The sequence below is a fragment of the Euprymna scolopes genome, chromosome 16 (assembly GCF_053919585.1).
Source record: "Euprymna scolopes isolate OS-2025 chromosome 16, ASM5391958v1, whole genome shotgun sequence".
Lineage (NCBI taxonomy): Eukaryota > Metazoa > Mollusca > Cephalopoda > Sepiida > Sepiolidae > Euprymna > Euprymna scolopes.
The window spans coordinates 24,518,409-24,526,291 of NC_136497.1; the positions used below are offsets into that span (position 1 = coordinate 24,518,409).

Sequence of the window (7,883 nt, forward strand, 5' to 3'; positions counted from 1 at the left end):
CTTCAATTCCGATCCAGGTTTTGTTGGTCCTCTTTTTTTCTCATTTTTTTTTCCTTTAACTTCATACTTACCGTCTTGGAACCTGCATAGATTAAATTGTTTATTATTATTATTATTATTATTATTATTATTATTATTATTATTATTATTATTGTTGTTGTTGTTGTTGTTATTGTTATTAGTAGTATTAGTAGTAGAAGTATTATTATTATTATTATCTTTATTATTATCATTATCATTATTGTGGCACTATTTCCTTGTGCCACTGTTTCTAACACACTCTGCAGCATGGACGGGTGGTAAATTGTCCATGAGCGTAGAGATACAAAGAAACCCCTTCCCATAATCCCCTTGCTATCTTTCTGTCTCTTTCCTGCACGACCACCATGATGTGAGAACGCATATTTTGTCTCTCCGTAAATGAGGGGGGCACCCCCTCCCTCAACACTAGTTAGGGTAGGTTAGTTAGCTTTGAAAAGCCTATTGTAAAAATTAATTGTAAATTGTTTTTTTTTTTTGTAATATATATTGTATCTCTGATGTAAAATAAAATAGTTAGTTATACCTTTGTATATTACAATTGTGTCGCGTGTCATTTTTCTTGTGTCTGCCATGAATGCCTTCATAAATGTCTGAAGTCGAAAGGCGGCCCTGAGGACAGGGAGATCAAGATTCCCACCAGAATGCCACCAGGGTGAAGAGATCATCTTGAGAAAAGAAAGCAGCCACACCCAGATCCAACATCTCAGGTATGATTTTCTTCTTGTTACTCAGACCCTAATGACTGGCCCATCTTCATGTCTTCATGAGACCGCTTTAAGACATTTACTATAACACGTCTGTCGGTCACACCCCAGTGACCGGCCGATAGTGGTATAAATGGTTGCCTTAAGACGCAGGATTGACCCTGGTTAATTACCAGACGGATCTCGTCGCATCTGTGTCGCAGTATAAATGATGCACTATGACCAAGACATATTGTTTCCCAGCATGGAAATAATTTCGACTCTTAAACCCACGGCACAACCAAAAATAACGACCACTAGACGAATCGAATAAAAAAAAAATGGTCCACGGTCTTTAAAAACGGAAAAAACTATTTCTGGCAAAATTTAAAAAAAAATGGCAGACCAGTACACACGCGCACAAAAAAAAAAAAACGCACTCAAAAAGGAAAATTCAGAACCTGAACAAAAAATTGTCTTGCACCTACAAAAAAAAAAACAGTTTACAAAAGATCGATAAAAAAAAAAAGAGTATTGAAAGTAACCCTTCGAACAAAAAAGTAAGAAATGTGTCCCACACACAAAAAAAAAAAACAGAGATGAGAAAAAAGTGTCTCTAGAATATGCAATATCTCTTTCTCTCTCACGCTTTCTCTCTTTCTGTCTCTCTCAAGATATATATCTATATGTGTGTATATCTATGCATCTTGTTATTACATAAAAGAAAAAAATCCTTCAAACACGAAGCTCGAAAAATAAATTTAAAAAAGAAAAAAAAAAGGAAAGAAAATAAAGGATACCTAACATTTTTTATCTGATCTTTATTTCAGGCTTATAAAAATATAGGACTTTTTAAAAAAAAAAAATTCTTTTGACTTTGCAAGTGTTAGATTCAGATTTGAAAAAATAGAACTTTTACATTACATTTTATTCCATGAACAGTTGATGTGTTTATTTTTCAGGTTAGGTAACAGTAAAGCTGAAACATAAGGGGACATTTTTTTTGAATTGATAATGTTTCTTTTATTGATGTTTTGTCTGTTTAAAAAGAAAAAAAAATGTTACTGGTAAAAAAAAAATTGGGGTTAGATAATATGAAAGTTTTGTGTTAGAATGTATTTTACAAAATTGTTCCAAATAAGATTGTTTTTCTATTTTCTTCTTTTTTTTTTTTAAACTCGTGGAAATGTTTAATGTCTACCTGTCACTCATTTTTTAAAACAATGGCCGCACATGGGAAAGATAAGCGAAGATGACCTCGTCATGGTGTTTGCGAGGGTGTTGAGGAATGGGTGGTAGAACAATGCTATCTGCCTCTCTCTCTCTCTCTTCTTCTTCTCTCTATCTTTCTCTCTCTCTCATTCCCTTACCCTTTTAGGGTCTATGAGGACGAGAGAGAAAATTGTCGAAGATTTTTTTTTTTGTTATTACGTAATGATATCATGAGGGTGGTAGGGTGTGTAATGGCATCGCTCTGTCTCTATCCCCTTCTTTTCCCCCTCAGTCTCTTTCTCTACTCTTGCGTTTTAATGATTGTATAGCTAAACCCCCATGGCTGATTGCAGGAGGGCATATAATAACGAATTAACTTGGAGTTTTTTAAAATTTTTCTACCAAGTTTGAAGAACAAAATTATTTATGCTTCGTTAAATTACATTAAATGATGTCTTCAATTGGTTTTTATTAAAAATAAAAACTGAGACGATTATTCAAACAGCACTTAAAGTACTTTTTTGAAGTCTTCGAGTGTTTGGAAAAGCCAACTGTTACATGATTACGTTAATTTTTTAAGAGTTCTCTGAAATGTTCATAGTTTTTCTTAAAGAAAAATTACGCTATTACATTTCGAATATTCTCTGAATTTTTAATAATTTCTAAGGAAATATTGTTTGACTAACGAAAGAGATTTTCCTGAACTCTAGATGATTTTTAAGGAAGAATTATTCGAGCGAATTCTTTATTTGAAGGTTTATTTGAAATTGGACCGTATGATAGGGGTCCCTGAAATATTGACTGAGGAGTATATACATAAAATTGAATTAATTCTTAAGAAAAAAAAAGATTTCCTCAGTCTAGAAAGATCTCTCTTTAATTGAAATTTTAATTTTTTCGAGCTTTTAACTATACAGAACTGGTTGTTAACTAATGTAACTCCCAGGTGTGGCGGGAGTTTATTAATTCGAAATAATCCTTGTGAGTGAGTTTAGGAAAAGAGTTGCTTTTAAATAATAAAATAATTACTTGGAAAATAAAGTTAATTAACATGAAAAGTTTCTGAATTCGAAATGACCTAGATAATGGTCTAAAAGAAGAAATGATTTTTAAGAATCAATTAAATAACTTTAAATGTACACTGAATTTTAAAAATAATAATTACGAAATGAAAAAGTTTTGGGATGTCTCTGAATCTCATTGTGAAGGGTAAATTGATTCAAAATGAATTTTCTATGATCTTTTCGGAAGATTAATTTTAATAATGAACCAAATGTTTGGAATAATTTTTGAATTGTATTACGAAAAATGGGTCTATTCGAAGTTTATGACCTTTTGAGAAGATTGGTTTTTATAATAATAAATGAATTACTTTGGAAAGAAGTTAATTAACATAAATTGATTTTAACGATGAACCAAAATACTTGAAATAATTTTTAAATTTTGGAATTAAATTTTAATGGTCTTTTGTAAATCAAGTTTTGAAAAAATACATATACTTTTTAAATGTACCCTGAAATTTGGGAAAAAGTTAATTATGAATGTAATAACTGAAATGCGTTTGCATTGTGTAAAAAAATTCTAATTGTGACCGAGGTGCTCTGAAATGATTTTTTAAAAATGTTTTCTTTTTAAGAAAAAAAAATTGTTAACACCCTATTTCATTGATTTAATGTATACCAGGTTTCTGAATTGTTTATTTTTGGAAATTTTTTTCCCCCTAATTGAGTATTCTAACTCATGAAGGCTGAGTGCCCTTCTTAGTTAATTCTTTATATAATTAATAAATATTCCGTGGTGGATAGTTTTTATTGGTCGCTCGGCGGCAGACTCCTTGCTCTAACAGAATTAATTGGATTAGAACCTCTGAAGACCAAGGTTTTACTAAATCCATATAGGTCGGCGTGATGAGGTCACGTAACCCCGACTTATCTAAAATACATTATACTGGTTGCTGAAGAGAGCGTAAGTCCAGTAACTGAAGTAATAACTTGGAATACATATAGGTCGGCGTGATGAGGTCACGTAACTCCGACTTGGTTAAAATACATTATACTGGTTGCTGAAGGGAGCGTAAATCCAGTTACGAAAATAATGTTATGCAGACTAAATTAAAAAACGTATAGGTCGGCGTGATAAACTCACGTAGAATCCGGCTTAGTGAAATACGTATAGGTCGGCGTGATAAACTCACGTAGAATCCGGCTTAGTGAAATACGTATAAGTCGGCGTGATAAACTCACGTAGAATCCGGCTTAGTGAAATACGTATAGGTCGGCGTGATAAACTCACGTAGAATCCGGCTTAGTCAAATACGTATAGGTCGGCGTGATAAACTCACGTAGAATCCGGCTTAGTGAAATACGTATAAGTCGGCGTGATAAACTCACGTAGAATCCGGCTTAGTGAAATACGTATAGGTCGGCGTGATAAACTCACGTAGAATCCGGCTTAGTCAAATACGTATAGGTCGGCGTGATAAACTCACGTAGAATCCGGCTTAGTGAAATACGTATAGGTCGGCGTGATAAACTCACGTACAATCCGGCTTAGTGAAATACGTATAGGTCGGCGTGATAGACTCACGTACAATCCGGCTTAGTCAAATACGTATAGGTCGGCGTGATGAACTCACGTAAAATCCGGCTTTGTTAAAAAATATTATAATGGTTGCTTAAGAAAGTGTAAATCCAGTAACTGAAATCATGAGGTCATTGCCTCGATGGAGGGCGAGGATGATTACCCTCTCTGGTATTTGAAGCAGTATACCAGTCTACCAGGAGCCTGGTGGAAAAAAATAACTTGCTTCACTGAGTTCCTGATGGAACGTAGAGCATGGAGACATTGATTGCTGACGGCCGGTTGACGCACCATTCACGGAAAATTAGGGACTTCTGAAATTTATGAATGCTCATAAATTTCGGATAGCATAGGGAGGGATGTGGCACTATTTCCTTGTGCCACTGTTTCTAACACACTCTGCAGCATGGACGGGTGGTAAATTGTCCATGAGCGTAGAGATACAAAGAAACCCCTTCCCATAATCCCCTTGCTATCTTTCTGTCTCTTTCCTGCACGACCACCATGATGTGAGAACGCATATTTTGTCTCTCCGTAAATGAGGGGGGCACCCCCTCCCTCAACACTAGTTAGGGTAGGTTAGTTAGCTTTGAAAAGCCTATTGTAAAAATTAATTGTAAATTGTTTTTTTTTTTTGTAATATATATTGTATCTCTGATGTAAAATAAAATAGTTAGTTATACCTTTGTATATTACAATTGTGTCGCGTGTCATTTTTCTTGTGTCTGCCATGAATGCCTTCATAAATGTCTGAAGTCGAAAGGCGGCCCTGAGGACAGGGAGATCAAGATTCCCACCAGAATGCCACCAGGGTGAAGAGATCATCTTGAGAAAAGAAAGCAGCCACACCCAGATCCAACATCTCAGGTATGATTTTCTTCTTGTTACTCAGACCCTAATGACTGGCCCATCTTCATGTCTTCATGAGACCGCTTTAAGACATTTACTATAACACGTCTGTCGGTCACACCCCAGTGACCGGCCGATAGTGGTATATTATCCTTATCCTTATTATTATTATTGTTGTTGTTGTTGTGTTTGTTGTTGCTGTTATTGTTATTATTATTATTAGTAGTAGTATCATTATTATTATTAGCATTATCATTATCATCATTATTATTATTATTATTATCATTATCCTTATCCTTATCATTATCATTATTATTAATTATTATTATTATTATTATTATTATTATTATTGTTGTTGTTGTTATTGTTATTATTAGTAGTAGTATTAGTAGTAGAAGTAGTATCATTATTATTATTATCTTTATTATTATCATTATCATTATCCTTATCCTTATTATTATTATTATTATTATTAATATTATTATTATTATTATTGTTATTATTATTATTAGTAGTAGTAGTAGTAGTATCATTATTATTATTATTATTATTATTATTATTATTATTATCATCATTACCCTTATCATTATTATTATTATTATTATTATTATTATTATTATTATTTGCGTGTCTTTGAAGCACGTGGTCATACAAGAGTTTCCTATTTTTTTGGACAATCATTTGCATAATTGTTGTAATCTACAAGATCTTTCACGCTACACCTATTCGGCAGTAGAGGGCAGAAAAGAACTCTTCCTGTTCACATTCGCAGATGATTGGCTCACTACTACTGTAATGTACAAAAGCGGCACTTAACCTATGAAGGTTGAACGAACTTCCTCCAAGGAGGAAGTTTCATGGGACTATGAATTCCATAAGCAGTCCTCGGTCGCACGTATATCCACGTCAAGGAGGGGGGACGTTATGTTTTTACAACTCCTACAGGCAGCGCCTGCTTTCCTAAATGCTTGCCCATCTGGTTCAACGTCGCTTAACTCCGGCGATTCAACGAGAACCAGCGTGTCAACGTGATTATGCCGTATCGAATCAGTCTGCAAATCCCACCCAGTCATCGCAACTTGTTACCACCTCATTCCCTTTCTCGGTTGTTTTTTCAGTTGATGGTGCTCCATTAGAGCAAGGGGTTTTCTGAACCGGAAGCGGTGGCTTCAGGAAGATGTAGGACTCCCATCTTAGTATAAGTGTTGAGTTTTCCCCCGGATTTCCATTCCCACATCATATGACCAATCCATACAGTTTTCCCGGATCTCCATTCCCACATCATATGACCAATCCAACGAACTACGTGTGTCGATAATCACACATAAACGTTAAAAGTTCATAATTAAACGACCTTTCGATATTGTTTTTTTTTTTTTACTTTTTAGTTGTAGTTCATGTCTGTTTGTCTGCTTTTCATAAATTCCTTCTATGGATTTTAAGATAGACTCTCATAGTCACAGGCTGCTATATAAGTATATTTCATTTTGATAAAAATGGAGAATATTATATCGTGAGGTCTACGCTCGTGCCCGACATCTGCAGTTGGTTTGGAAACAAAAATGTAGTAGGCAAAACAAAAAAAAATACAACTAAAAACAGACGGAACAAAAGCTCGCTTCTCGCAGACACGTGGGTCGTAACAAGCACAATCTACTCGCCAGACTCACCTACACACAATGTGCAGAACGCCCCCTCTCCTTTCCAGTGTCCTGCCTTTATAGCGGCCGGGAACGACATATTTGCATAATCTCGCGAGAGCAGTTATTTATGTATTTATTGATTTATATCTGAACAATCATTTGGAAAAAAACAATAGTAATACGATGATTTGTAAGTGAAATGCTGCCTACATTTGTCTGTTTTTTTTTAATTTTTTGCTGTTGTTTTTTATTGTTTATGACAGTTATTGGCCCAGAATCATGACGTATAATTGTGTCACATACTTTTGCTAATGCACTGTTTACTATACCACTGAGTTTTTCTTGATTATCACCCGCCTGTAAGGCTACAAACTAAGTGTGCACAATTGGCGTTTGAAGCACGAACGTTAATGTAAGAATCACTTGAATAATGTGGGTCTCTTTCAAGTATAAGTTATCTGCTGTTTCCCCTAACTGTTAGCCACCTAAGTGGCAGCTAAATAATCATGAACTCATTAGCCAATCCACTTTCAATTTAATTACTAGACTGATTATCGAAATGTAATTATGCTTAGAACAATGATCCTGAACGTTTCAACGTATGAATCCTATTTATTATAGATTTCCAGATTGTTTGGCACAAATCAGACATTCTAAATTATTACATGTGTATAGATAATTCATAGTTGGCTGACGTCACTGAAGCATACTTCACCAAGCAACGTCTGACAGCGTTTTCTTTCTTTCTTTCTCCGTGGGTTTAGTATCAAGTGGAATTTCCATGGGCATTGTTCCTTTCCAAGAACTTCTGATCTATTGAATACATTACTACGGAATTGCATTTTTACGACCTACAACATGGCTGCCTTCAAAT

At 34.6% G+C, this 7,883-nt stretch overlaps 1 long non-coding RNA gene across 1 annotated transcript; it reads left to right on the forward strand.

Moving 5' to 3' along the window:
* Positions 1-246: 246 nt before the first annotated feature.
* Positions 247-5,295, forward strand: LOC145295884 (uncharacterized). Its single transcript, XR_013869904.1, has 2 exons — positions 247-4,406; positions 4,554-5,295. It is a non-coding gene; the product is annotated as an uncharacterized LOC145295884 (long non-coding RNA).
* Positions 5,296-7,883: the final 2,588 nt, after the last annotated feature.